General features: G+C 41.4%; 1 protein-coding gene across 2 annotated transcripts in view; it reads right to left on the bottom strand.

The window, feature by feature from the left end:
* The window catches only part of fbxo38 (F-box protein 38), a 35,788-nt gene extending 30,165 nt beyond the window's left edge, over positions 1 to 5,623 (bottom strand). Inside the window, exon 1 of one of the 2 annotated variants that reach the window (XM_070962719.1) lies at positions 5,444 to 5,623. The gene's annotated coding sequence lies outside the window, so the exon portion shown is untranslated. The remainder of the gene's footprint in view (positions 1 to 5,443) is intronic. The other variant, XM_070962718.1, reaches the window with a different exon arrangement.
* Between the last annotated feature and the right edge of the window lie 10,136 nt (positions 5,624 to 15,759).

The raw sequence follows: 15,759 nt of genomic DNA, 5'->3' as shown, positions 1-15,759 counted from the left end.
AGTATATCGCATGAAGAGCGCTCCCTCCACTCTAGAAACCCCCTCCTCTTTAACAACCAGGACCTTCGTGATTGATCTCAAACTCACGCAGTGTCATAGGAGGAGACATTGGCAGTGTTTTGTCCGACTGGAATATAACTTTTGACCACAAAACAGCAAAGGTAAGACATACTTTATGATTTAAGGAGTTTTTTCTGCTACTGTTTGGATGCTAGCTCGTCCAGTTTTCGCCGCAGTGAGGAGGCAGACATCCTCATGATTGGAAGACTCTCTGCTTTCATATGATACCAGGCTTGTGTGGTTTGTGTGAAGTGGTGAAATTAGCAGATGCTCTAAAGTAGACATATGCTATTTTCATTTTTTTTGTTACATACATACGTAATTTATTGTTGTATGAATTATGTTTCATTTGGGTGGCAATTCTTGGTAGTGTGGAGTTTCTGTGAGGAGTTTGCATGTTCTCCCCATATTGACCTGGGGTATCCCGCATAAAATGTACCCCCACTAAGAACATGAAGGATGGGTTAAAGGCAGAGAATAAATTTCACATATGCATGGCGTGTGCAGTTTCCTCTCCTAACTTCGCATGTTGTGTGTAAAATGTGGCTAATAAAGGGATTTCTTCTTCTTCTTAGCTGAGTTACTCCCCATCATTCTGATGCTACAAGTTCGGATTGGTGCTTCCTAGCGTCAGCATTGATCATCTGAACTGCGCGCATCTCACACTGCCCCCTTTACAGGTGGTGCTCGTATTGAACAGATCGTACATGTCAGGGATTGCAACTTGGCTAAAGTATTTCGTACCTGGGATCCACTGTCTTGATCATCTGCTGAAGCCTTCTTTTTCTACAGTGTTAAAGAGGACATGAAACACACACGATTCATTTCAAACAGAATTAAGTGTGTGGGAATATGTCTGGGATTTCTTTAAGATGGAAAGTGGTTTTACATAAAATTAGAAGAGTTTTTTTCTCCTGCTGATCAAGTGCTTCAGCAATAGTGCGCTGCCATGTTGTTATTGAGTCATTAGCTATGTCATGAGGTTGGTTGGTTGGATCAGGTTGGATACGTAGCTAGCTTGGCAGTATGAAGAAAGAATGGAAGAGGACGAAATTGAGCAGACTTTCGAAGCAATGCCATCACACCCGATAGCATTTGTTTTGGAGGAAGAGCAGCTGATGGTTTATGCAGGTGCTGAGAGAGCGTGGTGCGGGTGTGGCAACTGCAGGGAAAATGCCCACCCCGACAGAGTGTATTTGTTGTCGGGAGGCGAACGTGGGCCATCTTCTGGGGGATCTTCCCTGCAGCACTTTATCTCGCACCTACCAGATGCTCTGCTGCAAGAGGGAGGTGTTGGGAGTGGCCATGCTTTTATTGAAAGATGTCCGTGCCGTGACCTTGTTGCGCCTCATTAACAGCAGGTAATTTAATGGTAACGTTAGTTGCTGAGCTGGAAAGGCTCGACTGATTGAAGGATCATTATGTCCAGAATACAGTCTGCCCTAGTCAGCATTATGGTTCACTGGCTAATGTCCTCATCAAAATTGCAGGTTAATCATGCTAAGTTACTTGTGTGCCACAATTGTAAACCTGCTAGCATGTCATTAGTCAACCAGCTCAATGGCTAGTTAGCTTACTCGTGTAGCTGTAATACCACAGCAAACACACGTAGCGTAACGTCACACACTAACCTGCTAGTGAACCGGCTGGCTAATGTCACACCAGTAAGTTCACCGGTGTGGTAACGTTAGGTGTATTGTGGCATTACCTTGCTAGCGCCACATTAGTAAACAAACTAACATACTAGCTAAAAACAGCGTAAGCTAGCTAACCTTAGCTTAAGTGTCTCATCCCTCTAGGATGCAGAGGACGCACACCTGTGGTTTTTTCACATGATACTACAGGTACTTTATGTACTTGGCAGCATCCTGTCACCCCAACATTGAGGAATGGTGTGGAATCAACTACATGGATGGCAGATTGGAAATGCGGACCCTGTGTGATGGTTGAGGTGATGAGGCAGTGTACAATGATCGCAGACTGAGAGGGTCTCTAACTATTTGTGAATTTCACAAGAGATTAAACATGGATTGAAAATAGTTTTTAACTGCTTTTTTATGTGTATGGGAAAAATTAAGTAATCGAGAATCTTGAATGAGTGTTTTATTAATTATATGAATTGATAGTTCGATGCTTATAATAATAGAAAATGAAGAAAAATTATCATTGTAGTTATTATGTAATAACTATGCCACAGTATTTTTTTAAGCCTGCCATCAGTGGAATAATGTGTTGCATGGTCCATTTAAATTACACAGTGTTAGCAGGAATAAAAAGCAAATTATACTGTAGATAGGAAGCTTTTTTTTTCAGCCATGCCGTAAATGTGCCGGCTCTACGTCTGACGATGTAATGGTTATAACTAATAGGTGGTTCTAACACGCACACAGGACAGTGCATGGTCTAGCCAGTGCAGTCAGTTTCTGCTTTAATGACCTAAATGTATGACCTAAACTGCAGTTTGATCAGTTGTGCATAGTACTAGCGATCTCAACCAGCTAACCTATCTCTCTCTGCCACAACAGCACAGTGTTGTGCTCTTGCCTTACGGCCTTGCTACCGCCGGACTGTGTCAGGCGGTCTGTGGACCCTACACTGTAAGATGAAAAATCAAACACAAATGGAGCAGCTTCTGGCTTTGTTTTACGAGTCACCAGGACACCTGATTCAAAAGTCTCGTCAATGTAGTCCTCATTTACAAAGTGCTCATTGCAAACCCTAGCTGCGGGACTGAGAGCGTAACTCTGGCGTTTGAGAGCAGCTAGCCAGCGAAACAGAGAACCAATTGCTGCTTTAGTGGCAAAACATGAAAATGTACAGTCTTGCCTTGTTTTTTTTCACTGTAGAATTCGTTGCTACAGCCTGGAGCGATAAAAAAAATGACCTCCCTTGCAGTTCTTCTTCCTTTGTGGTTCCATTTTGTCACTGTTGTCACCAGTGGAGCATTGAAAGACCTCGATCCAACCAACCTCGTCACGTCACGCTCTATGCCAAGACAATATGGCTGCGCCCTTGTTTGACAACATAAACTTTGGGAGTTAATTTCTTTTCTTACAATTTATTAACAATGTTAGGCATTGGGTAATGTTTTAGTGTGTAAACTTTGTTAAGTGTTTCCTGTCCCCTTTAAGCGGGGCCATGTCTTTGGCTAGGTGGATATTGAGAGAGTTCGTAAACTCGATCCACCGTTTGCTTTTTCTGTCGTAGGGAGTCCCTCTAGTAAACGCGCCTTGAAGCGACATTTGGCTCGATTTTTCTTTTTCTTGTCCCGTGTTACCTGCTGATGTGGAGGACGCTGATCTTAACTTAGCACATTCTTGATATTCCAAGACATGCTTGTGGCTAAGGTGGTGGAGCAAATTGCTTGTGTTACCGCCAAACCCTAGCAGGAGTATCTGGAAAAACTCAGAAGGATTTTCAACTAACACCACACCCCTGTTCACTTCATGCCCATGCTTTTGAGGCAAAAGCTTGTCCACCCTAGGGACAAAACATCTAGACACAAGCAGGGTAATGTAGTGTGTGCAGTGCAATGCAGCAAGGAATGCACACACTTGTACATTTAGGAAACAAAGCAACCGCATCACAAGCGCATGGCTCAACACAGGATAGCCAACACCTCAGGTCAAGACTTCATCAGTTGATCAGTGAATGCTAAATGAAAAGTTTTGTCCTACAGGCGTGGCCTCTTTTCCAATAAAAAAAACTGGACAAAATATAGCTGAGGTTTTGAAATTTGCTGTTTTGGAGTGGGAGCTTGACATGAAGAATAGCAACAATCATCATGGTACTGCTGGCGTTACAGACAATGCACAAAATATGGATGCAGTGGTCAGAGAGGCCGGACTCTCCCCACACATAAAGTGTTTTGCACACACATTAAACCTTGCATCACAAGCAGATTTGAAGGGAGTCTGTTTCAGCTGTCTGCTTGGTCAAGTGAGGCACGTAGCAGCAGGTTGTTTTTTTCTTTCTTTTTTTTCCACCACAGTTCAACTACCACAGCTGAGCTGGCCAGCAGATGGAGACTGTTTAACCTGCCAGTACATAAACTGATCATGGATGAAACAGCACTTTTAATTATCTTATAACAGGACTGCTACTGACTACTGTGTTGTTTTTGTTTTGAAATTGTACATGGTTCAATCATTCATTGCCAAAGACAATTCATGGCAATTTCTGATGCAGTTAGGTGTGGCTGGCTACTTTTAATTTATTTTTATGAAAGAAGGAAAGAAGAAGCAAACAAATCTTCTATGAATTAAAAAATGCTGTACACACTCATTTATTAATAAAGGGAATTTAAAAAAAATAGATTTTGATAAATAACCCTAACCCTAACCATGGACTTTATATCTGGGTATTAATTGTGAGACTTTGGTATTATTACATCCCTAATAATTTCTACTGAAACTTTGAGGTCACTAAGCATTTTCTACACAACATAAAATCTGATGCAGATATTTAATAGACAAAAAAACAAACAAACAAAAAAAAAACCTTGGTATCGGCAGACATGTCTTGTGGTCATTCAGTTTCTGAGCAGTGAAATCCATGAAAAACTGGTTTGACTGATCAGAGGGTTAGGTTTAGATAAGGGCTTGGGTTAACTTTAGTTCAGTTTGAATAGAGCTTCAGACACTATAAGTCAGGATATATTAGGGGTGGGCAGTATATTCAGTCTTCGGCCATTACATATGTACTAATCATTTTACTTCGGACTGCTTTGAGGGTAAATATAAAGCAGGATTCACTTCAAAATTGAAGCTCAGGGATGGAACAATACTGATGTCAAATTTAGAACCTTGATACATTATGTTGTTTTATTATTTGTATTCCTGGTAAACCTGTTCAATTTGGCATTGGGTACTAGCTAATGTGGCTAGCATTATGTATCATCAAGTACTCAGTGAAAGTTGTGTGCCTTTTGGTAACTCTGTCCACGTTACTTTCCAGACGTTAGTTTGTTTCATGAACAATGTGCGAACGTGAAGGATAACAGCTCACTCACTGATCGCAAGGTACATCGTAAACGCATGTCACTGTAGGTATGAAACTTTGAACAAAACTACAAAAACGTTATTTATATGTGTTAACTAGCTGATAAACATGTGACACTTACGTTACGTACGTTTTTTACAGTTTGAGAACTAACGTTAAAACTGTGGAAGCCCCACTGTTCCATAACAGTCACACTCGTTTAAAATTTTTACGCTGTAAAGTTCAATCTGGTCTTTGACAAAGCTATCTTACTAGTTAGCATAGTCGCAGCTAACATCGTACACAAAGAGAAAACCATACAATAAACAATACAACAATCACAACTACACTGTCTAAATTCGTATCATCTGTACCAAGGGCTTTAGCAATGGGGCTAACTTACGGGTATTTGTCTATCAAAGCCGCTGTGATGTTGGTCTTCAGCCACCATAAGTATACAGTATACTCGCTAGACACAGATCTTCATTTCAACGCAGCTCTTCCTGCTCCTGCTGCTGCTGCTGCTGCTGCTGCTGCTGCTGCTTCTTCTTCTTCTTCTTCTTCTTCTTCTTCTTCTTCTTCTTCTTCTTCTTCTTCTTCTTCTTCTTCTTCTTCTGGTTTAACGGCGGTTGGCATCCAGCTTATTGGTGCATTACCGCCACCTTCTGTTCCGGAGTGTGGACCAAACAGTAGACTTACAGTCTTATTCCTTTACCTAACTAGATCAAAAGCAATATTATACAAATTAAAACAAAAAAAATCTTACTTTAAACTCTCCACACCCATGTCTTCTACAACCCCCTATTCTTTTATCCCTGCGTTTCCATCAGATTCTATCATAAACCCCTGCCCCCCTTAAGAATTCTATCAGTGCCCTAACCTGTGCCCTCTCTCCCATTCTTGGCAATCCTTTTAATGTAAATTCCTGTTTCCCTAAGTCCTTCATCTTATTCATCATCTCCTCTCTCTGCATCTCATACCTCCACCTCAGAACGACATGCTCCACTGACTCCTCCTCCTCCTGACATCCTTCACACAGGCCTGTCTGATGCTTCCCTATCAGTTTCAGTGTTTTATTTAGTGCACTATGCCCCAACCTCAACCTTGTTAACACAATCTCCTCTCTCCTGTATCCACTGCTCATCCTCCCACCTCTAACACTCTTTTGAATTTGATAAAGATGCCTCACTTTCACCTCTCCATCCCACCTTTCTTGCCACATTACATTGGTCTTTTCCCAGACTACACTTCTAACTTCTGCTTTGCTGATACTGAGCTGCATATCTATATTTCCTTTCATTAAAGCTCTCTTAGCCAACTCATCCGCCCTCTCATTCCCCCTCACCCCTACATGCGCTGGAACCCACAGAAACTTTAGCTGACCTCCCTGATGAACTATTTCATTCAGTAATAGGCATTTATTTCTAGTTCTTTTGTTTAAGTAATGATAATTACTTTTGCCAGCAGGGGGCAGAGTTAAAGAAGAATTCTTTTATTTGTCACAATGGTTTTACATACAACATGCAGGGAAACTGCACACGCCATGCATCTGTAAAATTCTTTCCTGCTTTTTGACCCATCCATGGTCAGTCCTTCCTCCACAGCAGAACAGGAGCGGTGGGCTGCCAGTCGACCGGTGCCCGGGGACCCAGCTCTCCTTTGTCACCATTAGTCAGATGGTGATCTTCTTGCATGTTTTTAGTGGGGGTATTTTTTTTTATGAACACGGGGAAAACATGCAAACTCCACACAGAAAGGCCCTTATTTTTCCTCGAGCAGCAGGCGCCAAGGACATGGTGGAGGACACGCCCACAGCAGGATTTGAACCGGGGACCTTCTAGCTGTGAGGCGACAGTGTTATCACTTGTGCCACCAAACAAAACTAAACAGTGAGTGGTGAATAACTACTAGTCAAGTAGCAGAAGAAGCGGAGTTTTTCAGTTGTTAGACGGAACCACGTTTTGGTCGGAGGAGTGGGTGTGCCCAGTGCTCGTGACTTGCATGTTTTATTCTGTCCTGCCGGTGAAGAATAAATAGTGAACTCTTTCAACGCCTCATTGTTGTCGTCTGAGTGGTGTAACACTAGCACTGAAGATGAATCTGAACATACAGTACCAATGCCTTATCCAGACCAGCTTTCTCCACCCACCGTAACCAGCACTGCCACCATTTCCAATGTGCACACTCCTAACTTATTTGATGTTCTTCTATTAATCCCAATTCCTTTTGCTGGTACTGCCACTCCAAATCCTGTCACTCCTGTCTCAGGTTGTTTAGCACCATCTGTGTATATATGTGTGTAAAATCACTATACTCTGTCATTACATGACATCTAAATGCACTCACCAAATCAACCATACCTTTTTCCTTCCTTTTAGCCTCTAACAAATACCAGTCAACCTCAGGCCACACAAGCATCCATGGAGCCACCTCTGGATAAAGTACCGTTGGACTTATATTCAGATTGAATACTCCAAATTCTTTGCGACATTATTCGCTTCTCTAGCAAAGTTTTGTCTCTGGCTCCTCCCATCCTCCAAGCATTCCTGCAAGACTCCCTTCGTGAGATGAGAATCATTGTGCCCCTGCAAATTAGCCCAGTAGTTCGTCATTAATTGCCTTCTCCTTATTTCTAGAGGCAGTTCTGGTGAAGTCTTGATTGCCCTCTCAGAGCCTGTGCCTGAATCACATCTAATTTGTTTAAGAAAGACTTAGCTGCTGACCTATAAGCCACACTGCCATAATCAATCACAGACCTTATCAATGCTACATATAGCCTCTTCAATGATTAACAGCTTGCACCCCTTCCAGTCATACATCTCATAACATTTATTACCTTTTTGCATTTTCTTCAATTCTTCTGATATGGTCTGCCCATGTTAGCCGTGAATCAAATAGAACTCCCAGAAATGTAAATGTTCCAACCCTTTCTAAAGTTTCCCCACACATCTTCAACGTCATCCCTTCTTCAATTCTTTTCCTGGTGAAAAAATAGTGTTTGTGTTTTTTCCACTGAGAACCTGCACCCCCAATCATACCCCCACTCCACCACTTCATCAATTGCACCTTGAACTTTCCTTATGGCGTGTTCCATGTTCCTTCCTCTTGTCCACAATGCCCCATCATCTGCAAAAAGTGATCTGCCTATATCTGCTGGCACTTTTGAAAATACGTCATTGATCATGATGATAAAGAGTAGCGGCCTCTCACATTTCGTACCTCGATTTTTCTTCCAAATAGAAAATCCTTTATCCAATTGAAAACTCTCCCACCAACACCCATCCATCCATCCATCCATCCATCCATCCATCCATCCATCCATCCATCCATCCATCCATCCATCCATTTTCGATACCACCTATCCCTTTCGGGGTTGTGGGGGGTGCTGGAGCCTATGCCAGACGTCAGCGGGCGAGCGAGAGGCGGGGTACACCCTGGACCGGTCGCCAGTCGATTGTAGGGCACAAACAACAAACCATTCACACACACACTCACACCTGGGGGCAATTTTTTTTTTTACAGTCACCAATTAACCTAATGAGCATGTTTTTTTGGTCTGTGGGAGGAAGCCGGAGTGCCCGGAGAGAACCCACGCATGCACGGGAAGAACATGCAAACTTCCCACAGAAAGGCCCGACTCAGGAATCAAACCGGCAACCTTGTTGCTGTGAGGCACTACCTGCTGCACTACAGTGCAGCCCCCCACCAACACCCATCTTGTGTATTTTTATCAACAATCCCTCCTTCCACATCATGTCATAGGCTTTCTCAATATCAAAAAATACTGCAATAACTGATTCTTTATTTGCCTGAGCCTTCCTTATTTCAGACTCTAACCTTACCACTGAATCCATGGTATTCCTGCCTTTCCTGAAACCACTCTGATAGCCTGCCAAAAGTCCCCTCTTCTCAAGTTCATATGACAACCTTTCTCATCTTTTCCATTACCTTGCACATATTTGATGTCAATGCTATTGGCCTGTAACTAGTGGGTTTGGATGGATCCTTGCCAGGTTTTCTCATTGGAATCACTACTGCTTCTTTCCAGGCGCCTGGTAACCTTCCCTCCTCCCACACTCTATTATAAAGGTGCAGCAACTTCACTAATGCTCCTTTCCCCAAATATTTTAACATGCTGTAACACACCTGATCTTTTCATGGAGAAGTTGGTTGTGATCTCTTTATAGCCCTCATCATCTCTGCCAGATGATGGCAAATGGTAAATGGTTCATCGATCATGCCAGCTGTATTTTCCCTCCCCCCCTGGATACTGAGTCAGAGTTCTTTTTCTTCTCTGTTTCCCTTCCTCTGACAAATTTTCTGAGCTATGCACCTTTACGAAAGCCTTAGCCCATGATCTCTGCCTCTTCCCTGTTGGAAACTGCTGTCTCCCCCTCAGATATTATGACCGGATAGTCCCATTCCCTTCTGTCCCCTCCCATCTTCTTTATCATTCCCCATACTTCTCCCACCGGTGTAGTTCTTCCTATTTCATCACAGAAATTCCTCCATCTTGCCCTCTTAGCTTGACGTATTGTTCTTCTCACCACTGCCTGTGCCTTTTTGTACTGAATCAAATTCTGCATGTTATGGGTTCTTTTAACTTGTCTGAATGCTCTGTTCCTATTTCTTACAGCCTGATGACATTATTCTGTCCACCATGGTGCCATGTTCCTGTTCCTCTTGCCTTTACTCTTGGGTATAGTAACATCTGCTGCCCTTATGATTGCTGAGGTCATCAATGTCTCCAAGCATTTCTACCCTGTTCATTGATTCCTCACTCAATCTCTGAAACTCATCCCACTCTGCTTTTTGAAATACCTATTTTATGATTCCCCCACTTTTTCTCACTTCTACTCTCTCCCCCACCATGCATAAGACTGGGTAATGATCACTTCCTATTGTTGATGCTGTCCAAACTTCCCAGTTACTGATTCCAGCCAATGTATTAGACACTAAAGTTATATCCAGTGCTGACTCAGTACCCGCTGTTATGTTTACCCTTGTTCCTCTGCCATTGTTCACGCACACCAAATCCCTTTCATGCATCAAATTTTCAATGACCTGTCCATTCATGTCTGTCTGTAACCCTCCCCACATCGTGTTGTGAGCATTGAAATCTGCACACCAAATTACCTTATTTTTGTCTCGTCCTTTTATCCTTAATAGGCTATCCAAAATCAACCTCTTACATGGATTATAGTAGTTAATTATAACCACCTTCTACCCTCTTTCCCATACTTCCACAACTACATATTCCTGGACACATCCTTTTCCAGTAGCCTATATGGAATGTCTTGTTTGATAAATGTAGCACAACCTCCTCCTCCCCCTTGACTTCTGTCTTTCCTTAACGCTGTATACCCATGTACCACAAAGTCTAAATTTGGTTTTAACCACGTTTCCTGCACACACATTACATCTGGTTTTTCAGCCATCTCTTTAATGAAATGCTTGAATTCCTGGCCATTAGCCAGTAAGCTCCTGGCATTCCATTGTAGGATTATTACCATAATTAGTATTAACCAACCCATGGTGTTTCCTGACCTGACTGATTAGTGAGGTTGTCCCTCACTTCTTCCCATGTCAGTCCCACTAATCCTAAATGATGCACTGCTGCTTTAACAATCAGCCGGATTTTTTCACTTTTTGGCTTCACCTCAGCCGAACTTTTGACCACCCCTGCAATGAATATTACCAAATCTCTTTTATCCATATACATCCTGTTATTTGTTCTTTGTTGCCCCTCTTGATTTCCCATTACTCCTTGATCATTAGTTCCATTATTCTGCCCCCTTGACACTCTTACAGCTTCAGCATATGATATCTTTCTTTCCACTCTTACTTTTTGGATATTGTTCTCCCTTTCATAACCTCACATCCTCCATATGCCGCGTTATGGACTCCTCCACAGTTAAATGAACATTAACATTTTGGTTGCACCCCTGTTCCACACTCTCCATACTCATGGTCTCCCCCCACACCTAGCACATCTCCTCTTCTCCTTGCAGTTCTTGGCTATGTGTCCAAACCTTTGACAATTGGACAATTTTGTCCAATATACTTTTAACAGTGTTATCACCAATCCTTCTTTCAGTAACTGTGTCATCGCTTCTTGTCTGTCATGTATAACTTTTCCTGAATGATATAAGAATATGCTCATCTGTCTCAGCCTCATGACTTGCAAAGCCCTATTAGAGGTTTTCCTGTAATGAAAGTGTGCTGGTAAGGTTGCTGTTCCCAATTCACAGTCTGCATAATATGACTTGCTTTTTCCTCTTATTTCCTCTACTTCTTAGTTTTGGATCAGATGTAAATGTATCCCTTTTGCTATGTTATCCAAGTGCTGTTGCCACTGTCAAGTCATCTTTCTCCACACTATGCCTTTCCCCTCTAATTGAGATACCAAAATTTCAACCATTCTTTCTTTGACTGCTTCTTTTGCCAGCTTGTCTGCTCTCTAGTTTCCCAAGATATCTGAATGTGCTGGGACCCATGCCTGCAGACCATGTTGCTTTTTGTTTGAGGATCCTTTCATCCATCTGAAAAAATACTGAGTACTGTCTTTATATTTATGGTCTCTGTAACTATAGCATTCACTGGTTAAATCTGCATTATGTGCTTAATTCTGCGTAATTCTACGTTGACACTATTTTCTAATATCCAAACAGGCCTAACTGACCACACTACAGTTGCACCAAACTCCTTATCATCTGTTCCCATATCGTTTGCTACTTGATCTCCTGTCCAGCCAAATCCTTCTTTATGTGTTCTTTCCTTCTCCCAATACACCTGGAGCACCTTTTTTGCTGGATGGCTGTATCCATGCCCCCTTATATTGATCCAACAGTTGGCCATCAGTTGCTTCCAGTGTAACCATAATGGTATCTCACCTGCTTCAACTTTGATTGCACAAACTGGCGAAGTCCTAAGTGCTGCTAATCATAATCCTAGAGCCTGGGCTTGCATGGTATCCAGGTCTGCTTGCACCTTTTTGCTGCTGATCCATATACATGCTTCCAGAATCTAATCATGATCCTACTAAGGGTACATAAATGTGTTTCAATGATGTAAAGTCAGCACCCATTCCCATATCCTGCCAGACATCTCATTTTTATATTTATCAACTGTCTATTGAGTTTTCTCCGTATAAATCTCTAATCAAAATACACTCAAAAAAAAACAAAAAAAAAAACAAAAACTCTCAACTCTTTCTAAGTTATCTCCATACAATTTCAAACTACATTCCCTGAGTTTCTTTCTTGTGAAAAACACAGAAAAGTTAAATCCATAGAATATTCAAATCCCCATTTTGTTCCCCACTTTTCAACTTGATCCCATATTGCATTTTCTTAGCTATGTGTTCAATGTTTCTCCCTCTTCTCCACAAAGCCACATCATCTGCAAACAGCAAAGTCTCCATATCCATTGCAACATTGATGAATATATGGTAAATGGACTGTATTTATATAGCACTTTTCTAGTCTGACAATCACTCAAAGCACTTTTACAACACATTCACCCATTCACACACGCTGTTATTTACTTTACCCAGTCACACACATTTGCATGCTGAGGAGCAATTTGGGGTTCAATATCTTGCCCAAGGATACTTCGACATGTAGAATGCCGACCTAATAGGTGGACAACTGCTCTACCTCATGAGCCACTTAATAAGGTTGGACTAACTGCACTCCACTGAGGTATCTTGTTTTCTACCACATTATTGACTTGATATCTCAGACCCTTTCTTCACTTGAATAGTTCTTCCATTTTAGAAATCCGTAATCCAATTGAACATTTTCCCTGCCATTAAGTGCAGTTGAATTAGAAGCCCTTCTTTCCATAACATGACTTTCTGAACATCAAAAAACACTGCAACCACTGTTTCCTTATTCACTTGTGCCTTCCTTATTTCATCTTCTAAAGACACTACTGGATCCATTGTACTCCTTCCTTTCCTAAATCTGCTTTGATACATAGCCACCTCACCTCTACTTTCCTAAACATACATAAACCTCTCATTTATCAAACACTCCATTAATTTACAAATGTGCAATGTCAAGGCAATAGGCCTATAGTTTGGAGGTCTGGTACTAGCTTTTCCAGGTTTCCTTATTAGAATGACTACTGCTTCTTTCCAGCAACCTGTGGCATTCTTCCCGCATTCCACACTTTGTTATATCGTATCAATAGTTTCTCCAGATTTCCTACACTTAGATGTTTTAACATGCTGTAATAACATGCATATTTCATCTTTACTGGATGCTGTCTTTCCTGTTTTGTCTAGTGTGTTTTTGTTGTTGAAAATAGATATTTTCCCAACCACATATAGTACCTTTTCTACCTAAATCCTCCATGTTTTCATATTTTGCTGTCTCTCTGCCTCTTCTGCCTTCCCCTGATAAATTACTGGAGCAATGCACTATGATGAAATACTTTGTTAACATCTCTGCCTTTTCCTTATTCGTTACTGCAGTTTTGCTTCCATCAGTCAGCACTAGGTAACTCCACTCCCCTCTATCCCCTCTCATCTTTTTATTCATCCCCCAAACCTTCTATCTAAACTATGGTTCCAATTGACTCACAGTACTTTCTCACTGTGCCCTTTTTACCTGTCTTATTCTCACTCACTACTGCCTGGGCTTGCTGAATCAAATGTTGTAAAAGTCCTTTTGACTAGTTTAAATGCCCTATTATATGCCCTACTATTTTTACATCAATTCTTGCAAAACCGCCATCATTTAAGCACACTAAAATCTTTTAATGTAGCAACTCTTTTATTACTTGACCATTACTGTCTGTTCTTTTGCTCCCCCATAAAGTGTTGTGTCCATTGAAATCTCCACACAAACCAATATTATTGCTACTCTGCCCTTCTATCTCTTCATTCTTGTTTAATGCCAGGCTTTTGCATGGATTACAATAATTCATAATCACCAGCTCTTTCTTTTCAGCCCACACTTCCACTACCGCATACTCTTGTTCATTTCCTATACTTTATTTCGTAGGGAATGCCTTGCTTACAAATGTAGCACATCCACATCCACCTCCTCCCCCCTCTCTCCTGTCCCACCTCACTGCATCATATCCATATAAAAGAAAATCTAAATAAGGTTTTAATCAAGACTCTTGGACATACGTCTGGCTTTGTGCTCCTATTTACTATAAACCGCTTGAAACCTTGGCCACTGGCAATGAGGCTTCACCTATTCCACCGAAGAATTAAAATCATTAGTATCAGCCTATACCAGTGTTTCTCAGTTCCGGTCCTCAGGCCCCACTGCCCTGCATGTTTTAGGCCCTGTTCACACTTAGGGAAACGCAAATGTTTTCATGCAGTTTGGACTCTCGTTTACAGGCAAACAGAGTTGTTTTTTTTGTTTGTTTGTTTGTTTTTTTGTTTTGTTTTTTTTTTCACTCAAAACGATCATTTTTATAAAAAACTCTGGCCAAAGTAGAGATTTCTGAAAACACCGGCTATTTGCCGGCGTGTACACTGGGTTAAACGGCGTTTTAGGTTCCGAAACGTCACAACATGCGACTGAATACTTAACGTCATGTGAGCAACCTGTGTTTACACTCGCGCCCATAGGCTTGGCATAGTCATGATGCGCTCAACGGTGTATTTATCCGGGTTCATGTAAATGACAACATTTTTGAAAACGATGTTGTGTGCACAATGTTATTTCTGAAAACAGAGGGGCCAAAATACCCTGTAAACTTGGGCTCAGGTGGCTCCTGCTCCAACACACCTGATTCAAATGAGTGGCTCGTTATCAAGCCACTGCAGAGCTTGGTGACGAGCTAATCATTTGAATCAGGTGTGGAGATTATTAACCGCACTCTCATTTTTTTTTTCACTTTTGAAGAGTGGGCAATAATTTTCCCTCTTATGTATGCTTTTGATGCCTCCCAAACAGAGGCAATTTTTGATGTGAATCCAATATTAACTTCAAAAAAAGAATATATCCTCTGATAAAGTATTACTAAATGAATCACTTTGTAACAGCATAGTATTGAGCCTCCACCGACCTCTTAACCTTGTCATCGATATGAAGTTGCACTGTCCCATTGTCACTGAGGGCAATAGCTCCTATCTCACAATCCACGCTGAGTCTTCTAACGTGGTAGATATAAGGAAAAAATCAATCCTTGAGTGTGACTTGCAATGAGAGTAAAAGGTGAATTCTCTCTCACGTGGGTTCACTAACCTCCGTATATCCACTAAACCCAAATCCTCTGCCATCCATAGACATAATAAAGAGTAGACCCTGCATCGGCCGCTACCACGAATAGGCGCTGTCGAGAAATGCGGCCGCCATCTTGGTCCGGTCGTCCGCCTCACTCTGCACTGCTGTTTAACCAGCACAATGAAGTCTCTGCGCATTAAATGAATCATAGTTCGCTCAATACTACGCAATTTTTTATTCCTCTGCAAACGTCAAAGAGGCATGATAGAGACCATAATTTTTTTTGGCGTTTTCAAATACTCAAAATGAATAAAATAATATTTTAGAGGATGGCGGCAGTGGCTGTAGACACCATAGTATAATAATTAATCAAGGATATATCTAGATTTAGAGCTAGGTTCCTGCTATGTCTCAATAATTATTAATAACTGGCGGTTTTATTAGGCTAATTTAATATATATTTATTTGATTATATTTTATTTAGTTTAATTTTATTTATCTATTTGTATACACACACAAATAATGT

Source organism: Chaetodon trifascialis, chromosome 5 (assembly GCF_039877785.1).
Source record: "Chaetodon trifascialis isolate fChaTrf1 chromosome 5, fChaTrf1.hap1, whole genome shotgun sequence".
In the NCBI taxonomy this organism is placed as follows: domain Eukaryota; kingdom Metazoa; phylum Chordata; class Actinopteri; order Chaetodontiformes; family Chaetodontidae; genus Chaetodon; species Chaetodon trifascialis.
Note: the sequence above shows the minus strand (reverse complement) of the source record. Positions and strands in the feature narration are given on the sequence as shown.